Source organism: Malaclemys terrapin, chromosome 1 (assembly GCF_027887155.1).
Source record: "Malaclemys terrapin pileata isolate rMalTer1 chromosome 1, rMalTer1.hap1, whole genome shotgun sequence".
NCBI classification, from domain to species: Eukaryota; Metazoa; Chordata; order Testudines; family Emydidae; genus Malaclemys; species Malaclemys terrapin.
Window position 1 is genome coordinate 199,425,930 of NC_071505.1, and position 15,086 is coordinate 199,441,015.

The following is a 15,086-nucleotide window of genomic DNA, read 5'->3' on the forward strand; positions in this document are numbered from 1 at the left end:
GATTCAATAAATAAAATTCTGGTTTTGCCCCCCTGCAAAACAGTTAGTTCTCAGACCCCCAGGAACAAAATGAACGATTCTGAGGTTGCCCAAAGGCATTCTCACAACAAATTTCAAACTTGAACAGAATGAAATGGGAAATCTGAGAAAAGTGGACAAATGAAATATATTAGCTTGGAATTTTGTCTTCTGAGTCAATCTGGATTTGGATAATGTAATTTACAAGAAAAGTCAGAGAAACAGAAGATGACATTTAAGCACTTTTAGGGCCTGGACAATTTCCTAACATGCAAAAATGTCTCTGATTTCAGATGAAATCTCCTGCATCAACTCTGGAGCCCAGCACCAGAAAAAATAAACAATAGTAGGTAGGTTGGGCTTCCCAGTAGAAAGAACTGAAAAAAGCAATAGTCTACTGGAAAAAGCAGTTGACTTGGCATGGTTGAGTAATCCCCATTAATGGTTACGGACACTGTGCTTTAATCTAATTTAGACGTGTCTATTGTATTGTTCTGTGTGCAAACACGCAGTAAGAGAGGGAAGGAGAAGTTAGCCTCTCTTTTTATTTGATCTAGGGGGCATCTTGAATGGATAAAAAATAATGATGTGGTCGAACACACAGACCAAGTTTTTCAAAAATAGATGCCCAAAATTAGTCTCCTAAGTCCATATTTAGATAACTAAATAAGTGACTTAATTTTCAGAAGCACTGAGAGACTTACTAGCTTTCACTGAAGTGACTGGGAGCTGCTGAATGCTCAGCCTTCTGGTCAATGGGGTGTTCGGACCTCCACTGAAGTAATTTAATTGGAAATGTTAAAACACGAAGTCATTCCATTTATTCACCCTTTCCTGGATGGCAGGAAGAGTAATCACCTGAACAGGCCATACAAATCACATCACAAGTGGGAGCCTTTCTGATTAATTTTTAAAAATGCATTCTTTTCAGTTAGTGGATCTGGATGTCAGAATCACATTCACTATTTGTTGGTGATAACAGTCCTGATGAACGGCCTGGGGGAGAGCAGTTGAAGCCGGTTTTCACTGGTACGTTCAATCATGGGGGAGAGAGCAGTTGGCTGACACACCTGGTTAACAGTGCCAGATTTTTATCAACTTGTACAGGTCTAACATTGTGAGGCCCTGGCCAGATTTTTCAGCATGATGGCTGGATCAGTCCTGAGGAGACTTTTTTTTCCTTGTACGAAGCAGAGGAGAGCAGATAACTCTGGAGAGATAATAAATTAGATTCACAAGCTGTTGCCATGTCTCATACTACTATTACTACTACAGCAGATCTGGAACCAAGCATAGGCCTGTTATTGAAGACAGGACTTCATTTCATAAGCCCAGATATAAAAGCAAGGAACAGAAATGAAGAGAAGCCCAGAAAATACAGGCTACTACTATCTCTGCAGTTACTAAGATTACCTCTGAGGTTCTTTACTGCAAAACCCCACCTCATAAAGAACGGCATGGTGCCTGCACCAATCTGAACCAAACAGGTACTGCTGGGCAGCATTGAAGGACCCTCCTCTCTCATGCACTACACACCAAGGCAAGTTACAGCAGGAACAGCGCGAAGTTTGGAAGAGCATGCAGGACATCAGGTGTTGCAGTGGAACCTGAATGTTATGAGTTGCCACCAACTAAATCCTAGTATAACAGCTGTTCCTTCCATTGTGAAGAGAAGTTGAAAACTCCTAGTGATTCAAATTTGGGGAGGAAGTGAGAAAAGTGCTCTAAACCTACAAGAAGATCCATGTTCTAGACTGGCGGCTTGTCTTGCTTGTGCAGAGACCTGCAGGGAGTAAGGAGGTCTGAGGTCAGATTTCCCTGAGAGGAGGATTTATAGTGTAGGGGCAAATCCTATTTGCACTCCCCACATCCACTGTAGAGGATCCTGACAGCAGCAGTGCATCCGACTGAAGCAAAGGTGAGCTGAGGTCAACAATGCCTGCACACCAAGTTAAAAAGCTGCTATAGCAGGGTTGCTCAGAAGCTGTGCAATGGCTATCCTTTTCACAACCATCCCTAAAAGGGGGTGGGATAGCTCAGTGGTTTGAGCACTGGCCTGCTAAACCCAGGGTTGTGAGTTCAATCCTTGAGGGGGCCATTTAGGGATCTGGGGCAAAATCAGTACTTGGTCCTGCTAGTGAGGGCAGGGGGCTGGACTTGATGATCTTCAAGGTCCCTTCCAGGTCTAGGATATCTCCATTTAAAAAAAAAAAACAACAACAACAACAAAACCACCTCTCTACTGCAGCCTAAGCAAGTCCCCAAAATAGAGGGTGCTGAGCTCATAACATTTGCCTTCCCAGCACCAGCCACTGCTTCCTGTCTACCCTGGCCCCTGCCAGTCTTGACATTGTTTAAGGAAAACAGGTTTTATCTTTTAGAACTTATTACTAATTGAGTGGCAACTGTAACTGAGGAGTTAGAGAGAGAGACTGTTATGAGCTGTGCATATTAATGAGCTCTGCAGCTTGCTTTCTGTTGTTTCTGATGTTTCTCCTGCCTGTTCTCTTGTGTTTGAAGAGATTGTGTTGGTTGTGTATGAAGACCTGTGTCTTTTGTACATGAGCAAATTGCTAGCTTTATTTGATTTATTTCGCACTCTTTGATTTCTAGTCTCAGGTGGACCTTTATAGCTGTTTATCAGAGTTTGGAATCTTTCTTTTCCTACCATTTTAACTGTCATCCTGGCTTGTCAACCTCAACAAGTCCTTGTCTTTTGAGCTTTAGAAATGAAGCCACTGCCAAGATCCGGGGAGCAATAGTTGTTATGGAAGAAATAATTTCTCCTCATAGACTCATAGACATTAAGGTCAGAAGGGACCATTATGATCATCTGGTCTGACCCCCTGCATGCTGCAGGCCGCAAGACCCTTCCCTGGACTCTACCGTTGAAGTCCCCAATCCTGTGTTTTAGTGACTTCAATCGGCTGAGACCCTCCTGCTTAAATTCCCTTCATAACTGAGATTTTTTAATGCTCCCTATGAAAATATTATCTGATTCCACTCCTGTGATATGCTGATTGGCTCTCTTTTCTTTTAGAAAATATCTACATAAAGAAAACTTCAAATGATCTTCACAACATCAAAGCTGGTGGCACTATTTCCCACCAGCCCTTGTTGATGGAATACTTTTTGATTCAGAGATTCATAACTTTGACGGCCAGAAGGGACTAGTCTGACCTCCTATATAACACAAGCCATAAAACTTCCCAAAATAATTCCTAGAGAACATCTTTTTAAAAAACAGCCAATATTGATTTAAAACTTGTCATTGATGGAGAATCCACCACGAACCTTGGTAAGTTGTTCCAATGGTTAATTACTCTCACCATTAACAATTTATACCTTATTTCCAGTCTGAATTGGTCTAATTCCAATTTCCAACCATTTCTCTGCTAGATTGAAGAGCCCATTATTAAATATTGGTTCCCTGTGTAGGTACGTATAGACTGTAACCAAGTTAGCCCTTAACTTTCTCTTTAGTAAGATAAACCAATTGAGCTCCTGCAATCTATCGCTACACAGTATGTTTTCTAATCCTGTAATTATTCTCGTGGTTCTGCTCTGAACCCTCTTCAGTTTATCAACAACCTTCTTGATCAGTGTGTATCTTCTTGTGCAAGGAATTATGCTTCAACAGATTGATAGTCTCTTACATTGGGCTTTCATAATGCTGGCATTACAAATGACATATATATTTTAGCAAGGTGGCTGCCTTTGCTGGAAATCAGAATTGGCAATTTTAATTAATGCAGTTGTTTTTAGAGATGTGTTAATGCTCATGCATTGTAAGGAGTTTGAGGCTGCTATGGTTAATGAAACTAGGACAGCTTTTCTTTAAGATGTAAGCAATTGAAATGGAAATTTGAATTGGATAAGCCTGTAAATATAGAGCCAGATTCTCAGCTGCTGTAAACTGGCCCATTGAAGTCAATGGAACTGTGCTGATTTCCACCAGCTGAAGATCTGACTTGTAGTTTTGTTATCACAAAACATCAGAGCTGGTTAATACTTTTTGTATGAACAGTTTTCCTTCAGAAAATGCAGTTTTATTGAAATCGAAATGTTTTGCAGGAATGTGTCAATTTCAAAGAAATTTTTGATAGGAAAGAGTTGCAATGATTTGGAATTTCTTATTTTGCTTTGGTAATGCTGAAATTTGTTTCGATTAGGTAAAATGTTAGCTTTAGCTTTTTGTCATTTTAATTAATTACATTTTGACTTTTAAATTATATTAAAATATCCTATTAATGTTTTATATTATAATGTTTCAACATTATTGAAACAAAGCATTTTTCATGGTCCTGAAGATAAACTTTTCAGAATATTAACCTCATAGGAAATTTTGAAACTTTGGCTTTTTGCTCTGATTTGGAAAGTATTTTTTTTCCCAAAATGTCAGAATGTTACCATGGAACAAAATTCTATCTTCAATTAAGTGTATAAAACATTTGAATGAGCTTCCATATCTATTATTAGGATGCCCATGGCTTCTGAACTTTTTAAAGAAACCTAGATCTTGCTATGATTTCCTCTCAAATCTGCCGTGATAAACCCCATCTTACATGGTAAATCTGTGTCTTACTTACCCAAAGAGTATAACTGCTCTTTTCCTTTCATTCTGATTTATTAGGCAAATTTATATTGAAAATACCATCATTCATTGGATCTGTGTATAGACAAAGGGTCAGAGTCTCAGCTGGTGTATTTGGCAAAGCTCCACTGACTTCTGTAGCCCCGCCCACAAAATATGGCTCAAAACTCCTGTCTGGTCCTTGCTCTTTGGAGTGGCTTCTCCCCTCTCCTCACAGGCATTGGGTCCTGGGTTCTTTTTTGTGAGGCCTGATGCCTCCTCTCAAGGTGACTCCTCACTGTGCCTGGGACACAAAGGTGCATGAACAATGCTACCACTGCTGGCAAGGCGTATAAAACCCAGTAACCAAGAAACAATAAAGTACATCAACACAAACCCTAGCAAAGAAATGACACACCCAAAAAAAATCATAATAAATCGGGGGCTTTAGTGGGAGCAGGAAAATAGGATCTGGGAAAGGTTTAGGATTAACTAATAAATACTAAAACATCAACAAATCAACCAATTCCTCTTCTCCCACCACTCCCACCTCTCCCCAATCCCCAGCTCCCTCCTTGCTACCTTCCCAGGCCTGTGCTACACTGAGGATGATTCCGGAGACAAATGCTGCAGCGCTGTGAATGTTGGCTGGCTTAAACCAAAAAAGGTCCTCTTACAGAGTCTTCACCCTGGGAGGGGCAGGGTCCTCTCCTATCTCCCTGGTCTGGAGTCCTGTGGAGGTCTCAACTGGCTCTCAGTAGCTGGTGCCAGGCTGGTTTTCTGCCACTGTGGATGCTGGTCTCCACAGGGCTGGAACTGCCTGACCCATACACTAGATCCCACTGCTGTTCAAAGTAGGGTGACCAGATGTCCCGATTTTATAGGGACAGTCCCGATTTTTGAGTCTTTTTTTATATAGGCTTCTATGCTCCCCACCCCCGTCCCGATTTTTCACATTTGCTGTCTGGTTACCCTAGTTCAAAGTCACCCTTTGTGAGGAGGGGAGTTACTCAGAGACTCCCTGAGCAGTTCTGCTTCCCTCTCAGCTCCCAAAGTCAAAGCTGAAACGAATATTAGTGGCTTTGTCTCTGAGTCAGGCTGTTCCCTGTCCTTGAGGGGCTGAGGAGCCCTGGCTCATCACTGGTCCAGCAAACTGCTTGTCCGTATCACACCAGGCAGAAACCTCCACATTGGCCTCAGCGGGGGTTTCATAGACTCATAGACTTTAAAGCCAGAAGGGACCATCGGGATCATCTAGTCCGACCTCCTGCACATTCCAGGCCACAGAACCTCATCCACCCACTCCTGTAATAGGCCCCTGATCTCTGGCTGAGTTACTGAACTCCTCAAACCATGTTTAAGGACTTCAAGTTACAAAAAATCCACTATTTACACTAATTTAAACCAGCAAGTGACCCATGTCCCATGCTGCAGAGGAAGGCAAAAAATACCTGGATCTCTGACCTGGGGGAAAATTCCTTCCCTACCCCAAATATGGTGAGACCCACCAGCCAGACACCTGGAAAAGAATTTGCTGTAGAGAGCCCTCCCCATGTAAAGTCCCATCACCGTCTACTATTGCTACTAGCAGCCACAGATGGGCCTCATGACATTATAGGCAGTCTCATCATACCACCCCCTGATAAACTTATCAAACTCAGTCTTGGATCCAATTAAGTTTTTGCCCCCACTACTCCCCTATGAAGATTGTTTCACTTTACTCCTCTGATGGTTAGAAACCTTCATCTAATTTCAAGCCTAAACTTGTTGATGGCCAGTTTATATTCATTTGTTCTTGTGCCAACATTGGCGCTTAACTTAAATAACTCCTCTCCCTCCCTGGTATTTATCCCTCTGATGTATTTATAGAGAGGGATCATATCTCCCCTCAGCCTTTGTTTTGTTAGGCTAAACAAGCCAAGCTTCTTAAGTCTCCTCTTGTAAGGTAGGTTCTTCATTCCTCTGATCATCCTTCTTTGCACCTGTTCCAGTTTGAATTCATCTTTCTTAAACATGGGAGACCAGAATTGCACACGGTATTCCAGCTGAGGTCTCACCAGTGCTTTGTATAATGGTACTAACACTTCCCTGTCTCTACTGGAAATACCTCGCCTGATGCATCTAGGATTGCATTAGCCTTTTTTCACAGTCGCATCACATCAGCAGCTCATAGTTATCCTGTGATCGACCAATACACCCAGGTCTTTCTTACTCCTTTGTTGCTTCCAACTGATATGTCCCCAGCTTATAGCAAAAATTCTTATTGTTAGTCCCTAAAGGCATGACCTTGCCCTTTGGACAATTAAATTTCATCCCATTTCTATTACTACAGTTTTCAAGGTCATCCAGATATCTTGTATGATATTCCAGTCCTCCACCATATTGGCAATACCTCCCATCTTTGTATCATCTGCAGATTTTATTAGCACACTCCAACTTTTTGTGCCAAGGTCATTAATAAAAATGTTAAATAAGATTGATCCCAAACCCGATCCCTAGTCCATTCTGCCCCACCCATGACTACAAGTCTGCTGGGAAATTGTGTCAGATGGCTGTGATAGCCATTATTGTTGTAGTCGGTACGGTACGGACCCCACTCAGTCCAGAGTTCCAGGAGCTGGCAAATCCCAAGTGAGGATTACGCTTCAATAGAGGTAAACTGATTTACACCAGATGTGTATCTAATCCTAATTGGTTTCCAGCCTCAAGGCCAAAACTGGCTCACCTTATCCACTTGAGTTCCCATTGAATAAGGAGAGCAAAATGTGGCACTTAAACTTCAAAAACATTTTTTTTATATTCATCAAACTATTTGTGTCGGATGTGTTACACTTTATTCCAAGCTTTAGTCTGGGTGCAAATTTTAAGATCAAGTTATAAACCTCTGAAAAATGTCATTTACTATGAAAATGCTGCTGATCTAATCTCAGACAAGGGGGTATTACATAAATTTTTAAATACATTTCTCAGCTGAGCCCGAGGAACAATGGGCAAATATGAGACGGCACGGAGGATAACATGTGCTTTTTGCACTCCCTCTGATCTTTGGACAGGATCTGTACTAGTCCAGTCCAGGGTATAGAGCTGCTCAAAACTACGTTTAAATTAAACAGCACCCACAAGGAACTGTTCCAGTATCCTGGGATCACCAAGCTGCAAGGATGCCCCTGTTCTGCCCCATTTCCCCTGCACATGCCCACTACACCAGAGTCAGGAATGGGGGCTAGTGAAGGAGCTACTATGGTGGCTCCATGCCCCCAGAGGAGTCCCCTGCACTGGGTGAATCCTCCACTGAATAGCTACACTAGCTTTAGGGCAGCTTTTACCTAAGCATCTACTCTCTAGGATACTGAAAGTGTATGTATTTAGTTGTCCTTAACTGAACACTTGAAACGGGTTGTTTTCTTATGAGATTTGTGGTGCACCGCACGGAGAGAGGGATTTAGAGCTAGGTCCAGCACAGTGCTTAGCACCTAATGTTAACTGTCATGGGGGTTGAGGGCCCCTAGCACCTCTAAGGACGTCCATAGCTCCTCACAGGATTGGCCCCTTAGGAAGCCAAGAAGGATAGAAATCACTAATTTCTTAAAGTCACGGCACTTTTTTTTAAAAGAACCATGTGGCCTTATTTTAAAGTGCTTTTTTATTGAAGTTCAAAGACGCCTACATTTATAGCCGTGTGAGTCTTCATTCTGGTTTTCTTCCTAAAGCCTGTCTCTGATTTATGGCTGCAGTTTGAGAGGTACTCTGTGTCAGAAGGAAAGATGTTCTTCTTTTTCTTTGAAAATTGAAAATTTCTCATAAAAATTGGACAAGCTGCCAAAAAAGGGCACTCACTCGAAATGAAACACAGAACAGCTTCTACTCAATTCATTGTTCTAGGCTTATATTATGATGTAGTAATTAAGTTCACATGTTTGTTTTGACTGAATAAATTTCTGCATTTTAAAAAATGGATCTGTATATCTATCCAATTCTTGGCCTTTCCACTGATGCAACCAATAAGTGTGTCAATTAACACCAGTGGAGATCTGCTGTGGAAATCTGCTGTTCTCTAACGAAATAAAGCACCAACTATATACTGATTCCATATATTTCACCTTGGCAAAAACTTTGAGTCACTATTGACCTAGGATGGATTTGAATTAGTGATTTAGAAGCGAAAGGCTCCTCAACCGATAACTAGTTATCTGAATCCTTCCATTCTCTAGGCTCTAAAACCTTTGGCTGTAGACTATTCATCAATTGCTAGAGAGAATTGTTTGCCCCTCCATCCTCCATAATCTGATTTTGATCCTTCTATAATGGCATGAAGGTTACAGTCTAATATGATGGTGATCAATCTGACAGCTTTGAAATCCACAGTGGTATCAAACAGGCATGTTTATCAACACTCTTCAGTATATTCTTTTCTCTGCTGCTTCACCCAGCATTGAGTGTGTACATTTCCATACAACATCAGAAGGAAAACTGTTCAAAATTGTATCAGAGAAAGAAGCAAAGTCAAACACCTGCTGATAACAAAGTTGCTTTTTGGTGACAATGCAGTGCTCATCGCACACAGTGAAGAGGAGTTTCAGCAACTTTGCAATAGCTTTGTGCTAGTTTGTGATGAATTTGGATTTAACCAGCAGTCTAAAGAAGACAATGATTATGGCACAAGGTGTGTTGACTACTCCAGTGATTTCAATAGCTAACCCCATGATAGAATTTGTGCACAAGTTCTGCTATCTGATCAACTGTATCAGATTCCTTATCTCTAGATGACTAGCTTAATTCTCACATGAGAAAGGCAGCTAAAGTTCGGCTAACTGACCAAGTGTGTTCATGGAATAACATTGAAAACCAAGATACAGGTCTACCAGATGTGTATTTTGAGCATTCTGCTGTATGGTGGCAAGACCTGGACTACCTGCAGCAGGCATTAGAGAAGGCTAAACACCTTCCACATTCCTGTCTTGGCTGTATGCTAAATATCAAGTGGGAAATAAAAGTTCCTGACTCCAAAGTCCATGAGAAAGTAAAATTGCCAAGTCTAGTCACTACTCTCAAACATAGATGTCTATGTTGGCTTTGTCATTGGATGGACATTGGACGCATTCGAAAGGATCTCCTGTATGGAGAACTTGCAGATGTTCCAAGGCCACTGGGTTGACCTAGACTCAGGTTCAGGGGCATTTTCAAGAGGAACTTGAAAACTTTCAACGCCAACATCTGAGAAGATGAAGCTTTGCTAGCTAAAGGGCTGCACTGTGCTAGGGAGTCAAAGAGCCTAAGAGAGGAAAGCGAAGAGAGGAGAGTAGGCCTCAAGCTAGTAGCATGCAGGTTTCATCCTCTGGCCCTGTGCCTTATACCTGCACTATTTGTGGCAAGGACAGTTGCTCGAGAACTGGACTTTTTAGCCACTCGTGATGCGGCAGCATGACAGAGTAACTGAACTGCTCTGGCGCTTACATCAATGTCTTTCAAGATAAATGATTGCCATCGGAGCACACCTGGTATTAGTTCTGAGAAATAATTCCATAACTAAAAAGAGATGTTACAGTTGAGAGTGGAAAATTGCCAGAGGAAAGGGTTTTATATGGCAACGTAGGAGACTACTTGACATTAAAAACAAATTGATTTGTCTGTAGAAGTCTGAATGCACGCCACAATAAATCTGTGACACAGAAGGTGAAGTCCTGGCCCTGTTGATATCAGTGGGTACCAGGATTTCACCCCTACTGTCCTATAGGCAATTCTGAAATAGTGACTTTCTGTAGGGTAATATGAATTGTTTATTACAAGTACAAGAATATGCCACAGAAGAATGTACTGGAACAGAAAATAAGGTCCTGATCCTGCAAGAAACTCCATGTGGACAGAATCCTTTCAGTCAGTGGGACTCCGTGCAGCTGCAGGGTCCACCACCAGAATATTTATTGCAGGATCAGGACTTAAATTGCCAATTTTTTCAGATTGATTTCAATGGGTATTAGGCATTTAACCAGCTTAGGTGCTTTTGAAAATCTTACTAGCCATCCATCTGCATCTTTAGGTGCCTAAATACCTAAATATGTCCCCAAGTCCTTGAGGCTTCCTTTTTAATTTTTCCTCCTCATTTCCTTTTTTATGTGGTAGGACTAGCCCCAATGATTGATGGTCATGAAGAGCTAGGAGTTGTAAACAAATATGGACCATATTTTTAAAGGGGATTCTAATTTTGTGCTACTAATTTTGTCCCTGCAATCACCTAGAAGTGCAATTCTGGGATAGCAAATTATTATATACTGAGTCCTAATTACATGATTTTCAAGGTCAAGTAGGTAAGTAGATGTCAATATGTTATCATTTGCACCCAGAAATGGATGCTAAATTGGAAGTGAAAAATTAGAGGTTGCTTTTAACTATTTGTCCCAATATTTAAATTTTGAATTTTGCATTACTAGGAATTCATAGCTGTACTAAGAAACAAACCAATGAGCTAGGTGTGCTCTTTAATTTTCAGCAATACTGACACCCCTATTATTATTTACTTAATACCATAAGTGTGCATGGCACTTAATAGACAATTATCAGTCAATGTAGATAGGCTCTGCTATAGAGTACGTGAAGGTTCCACTCCAAGATAGCATCAATAAAGAATCTAGGAGAAGTTATTTTTAGTAATGATTGTGACATAACATCTGATGTCTCATGAAAGATTTCATTCTTATAATATTTAAATAGTTTCTCATCTTCCATATTGCAATTCCTTTGTGCAAGGAACCAGAGCATGGAAACTTGTACCACTCTCTTTCCATTGGAAAATTGAAGAGACCTGTATTTGTATTATAGATCTGACAACAATAACAAGAACAATCTTTGGGTTCAATTAGTTTTACAAGTTTATTAGAACTACATTACATAAAAATGGCAGGTTTAGAAAACAACGTTGTCTATTCTAGTCAGGTTAATTGAAGTACCTGAGCATCACTGTAGCACCAGCACTCAAATAAAATGGAAGGTGCTCTAGATAGAGATTCTAGAGTATGTTTTCCATCTTCCCATACTGAGGTGATCAATGCAACTATATTGGTGACAGCTGGGAGGGAGTCACAGACTTTGTTCACACGTTAAATGTCAAGAAGGGATCTGAGAGAAATGATGGGCTGATGTAGAGAAAGGAACAAATAAGAAACAAAAAGATGGCTGAAATTCAAATTCTGAGGTATAAAGCTAAAGTGGTTTGTTGTTTAACCTCCAGCCAAATCTGACTCCAAGGAAAATTAAGTCAAATACTGTTTATTGTTGCCATGATGCTTACTCATATATGAATCATCCCCCTTTTAGATTATTCTGTTTTTAAGGCATAATTTCCATCTGTTCTTTGATCTTCTACCACATAAAACATTTAGCTAATAACAACATCCATCAAATCCCAACTTTTCTTTAGTGTTTGAACACTATCAACTCAGGACCTCATCCATCTTATCGTCATTGATTCTGATCAGGTACATCTTGTGAATGGCTAGGTGTGCTCCGGAACCACAGCCAAGGTTATCAATTTATTTTTATTTAGCAAGATAGCTTTGTTGTTACTTGTGCATTGTTGTACTTCTGTAATGTCATAGGACTAATAATGGGGAACCTAACATTCTGTTGCAATGGAATGAAACATATATTGTACCTTAGGGGAAGGCAAGACAATGATTTCACAACTACTGAAATGAGTGTAACTAGACAAATTTATGCTGCATTTGTTATTTGTGTCATTTTTTCAGTAGTTTGGATCTGTCTTCAGTCTCTCAGGGAATGAACAGTTATGTTTGCATGTCTCAGACAGAATGCCTAAACAAAATGGATTGAAGAATCATCATTTACCAAAGGTTACACGCTTTAGAAGAGGGTGAATAATGGAAAATAAAAAAAATGAAAATATTTGTTTGCAATTTTTCATAAATTCACTTTGGCAATGCTTATGTCATTCATGCAAACATTTGAGGGCAAATTTCAGAATTGCGGGGAAGATTATTTGCAGAAACTGAATTTTAGATTGGTACACACATGTATTTATGTTGGAAATATTTACCTGCTCATTCAATCAGAGAGCCAAAAAAACAGCATGTGACTTATCTGGCCAATTGCAGTAAAAACACACAGCTTGAATTTAGAATATCTGGAGTCAGTCTGTAGAGTAGAAAAAAAAAGGATAATGAATAAATCCAAGGAAATTCAATTGCCTTGTGGATATTTTCCAAACACAAACAGAGACTTAAGTTGTCAAATTATTTATTGCAAATTATTTGCTCATCTCTAATTATCTTACACCTCATGCTCATTGTATTATCTCAGATACTGTACATTTATTTAGGAGAGAAGTAAATTCAGGACATTTACCTCACTCCCTTTTATGCCACAACAAGTTATCTCGTGAATTTAAATGAAAAAAAGTGCATTTACTTCTCTTTCCTGGCTCTCCAATAAGAAGTCCCTGAAGAGGCGAGCTTGGCTGGTGGTGTTTAGTGATTTCTCAGATAACAAGAGCTTCACATTTCTGTGGAATTCCCATTTGCCAGTGAGCTGCTGCTGCCGGTCGCCTGATTGATATATGACTGCAATGGCACTTTTCCATTTGACATTCTCTCTCCCTCTCTCGCTCCCTCTCTCTCACTCAAACAACAGCCCTAACTTTTGTGTGTTGCAAATATAAAAGGCAAGCCATGTGACAGAGGGACAGAAGAACAAAAGCATTTGGAAGTAACAGGACCTCTCTTTCGCTCTCAGAAGAGTGTGAGGGAAGGAAGGAGCGGCATATTTTCCAAAGGTAAGCACCCAAATAAGCGCTTACTCATATTTTGGGTATTGCATGTACTTAAACTAAGCATTTAATGTATTTATTTGACAAATACATGTTCGCCAAATAGCATGTTTAAAATAAAGTGTATTCATTTAAAAAATGACTTCTGTTCTGCTACCTACATCATCTTATTATTCTTTCCTTAATTACACGTCTGTCTGAGGATGCCCTATGTGAAATCTCTGGGAAGAAAAACAGGCAGTGTACTGTGGTTCTGGATAAAATGATCAAATACATTTCTTTTTGTAACTTTGCATTGATTCTCATTTGTATAAATTTGGGAGGAAGGGAGGCACTCGATTCTGTCCTGAATTCATAGAAAGAACTATAGTATCTCCAGGACTGTCTTTGTCCCATTACAATAGAGCTCCATGGACACAGGCAAGCCTGCAAGTTTAAAATTGAACTGTTTACTTTTATTACTACTTATATATGCTGCTCTCTTGCCAGTCATCTGCTGGAGTGCTTAGAATAATTTGAAACAATAGACAATATTTATTTCTAGCTTTGTGTGTCATGCTTTGCAGGGGCACTTTTAATTTGCACATTATTGTTTAACCAAACTTCTGGGAAGCTTTGCCATGGATTGCATAGCACTGGTTATGGATTAGGATGGATTTAATGTACGTATTTGATTGGCTAAAAGTGACGAGGAAATCCACAGTGTTTGTCTTGGCTGTAGCACTGAGAGGTATATTTAGTAGTCAGTTCACCCCTCCAGCACAACAAATAATGCAGTGTGGATGTGTGTTCGGCAGCTCAAACTGGAGGATGCTCAGGCAGGGCACTGCTTTCAGTGACAATCTACAAGACCTCAAAACGCCTGCTAGGAGGTATAAAGGCTCTTTCAGTACCCTGAAATCATGGTTTTGCAGGGTAAAATGTCTCTTTAAGAAGAGTGTCACTGTAAGAGGCATGAACAGAACTGTTTCCTATGTGCTTGGGACAAAAGAAGACTCTGGCTGTGAACTGAATAATATATCACAGTGCAGTATAACTGGCGTCCATTGTAATGGATAAAGTCCAATTAGAACTTGATTAAAGAAAAAAGTCCCATGTAGCTGCTGAGATTCAGGTGAGTGCAAGAATCCTGGGAAGGTTGGAATCAGCGGATTAAATAGCAAGAATCACATAACAGAGACGGACAGTTGAAAATGTGGAATCCCATTTTCACTTTAATTATATTAATGAAATTACCTGGAATTGACGAAGCAGCCCTGGAAAGAAAGCTTGGGTGAGAAAAGTGTTTTACATAGGGTGAATATTCATTTTGGAGAGAGAGAGAGGGGTGGTCTGGCAGTTAGGGCATGGGACACAGGGCCAGAATTCTAATCTCAGTTCTGAATCTGATTTAAACTCTCTACCTCAATTTCCTGGTCTGTAAGAAAAGGCATAATAGTACATCCCTACTGTACCTACCTCATCGGAGTGTTGAGAAGGTTAATTTATTAATATCTGTACTTCTTTTTAAAGATGAAGAGTGTCATATGACTGCCAAGTATTAGCGATTTGTAGTAACTTTCAATGCAACCTATCATAATTGGTGCATGCAAGGGACAGCGTGTACTGGAACTAAAGAGCACATTTGAAGTGATAAATTAAAACAACACTAAATACAAATTCACTTCATACCAGTGCTGCATCATGTAATGATTTCCTAATGGAAGCAGCCCAGAT

General features: G+C 40.2%; 1 protein-coding gene across 4 annotated transcripts in view; it reads left to right on the forward strand.

The window, feature by feature from the left end:
- Positions 1-13,155: 13,155 nt before the first annotated feature.
- NDP (norrin cystine knot growth factor NDP) overlaps positions 13,156-15,086 on the forward strand; it is a 31,418-nt gene continuing 29,487 nt past the window's right edge. For 2 of the 4 annotated variants that reach the window (XM_054005508.1, XM_054005502.1), the window contains exon 1: positions 13,156-13,376. The gene's annotated coding sequence lies outside the window, so the exon portion shown is untranslated. The other 2 variants (XM_054005521.1, XM_054005516.1) reach the window with 2 other exon arrangements.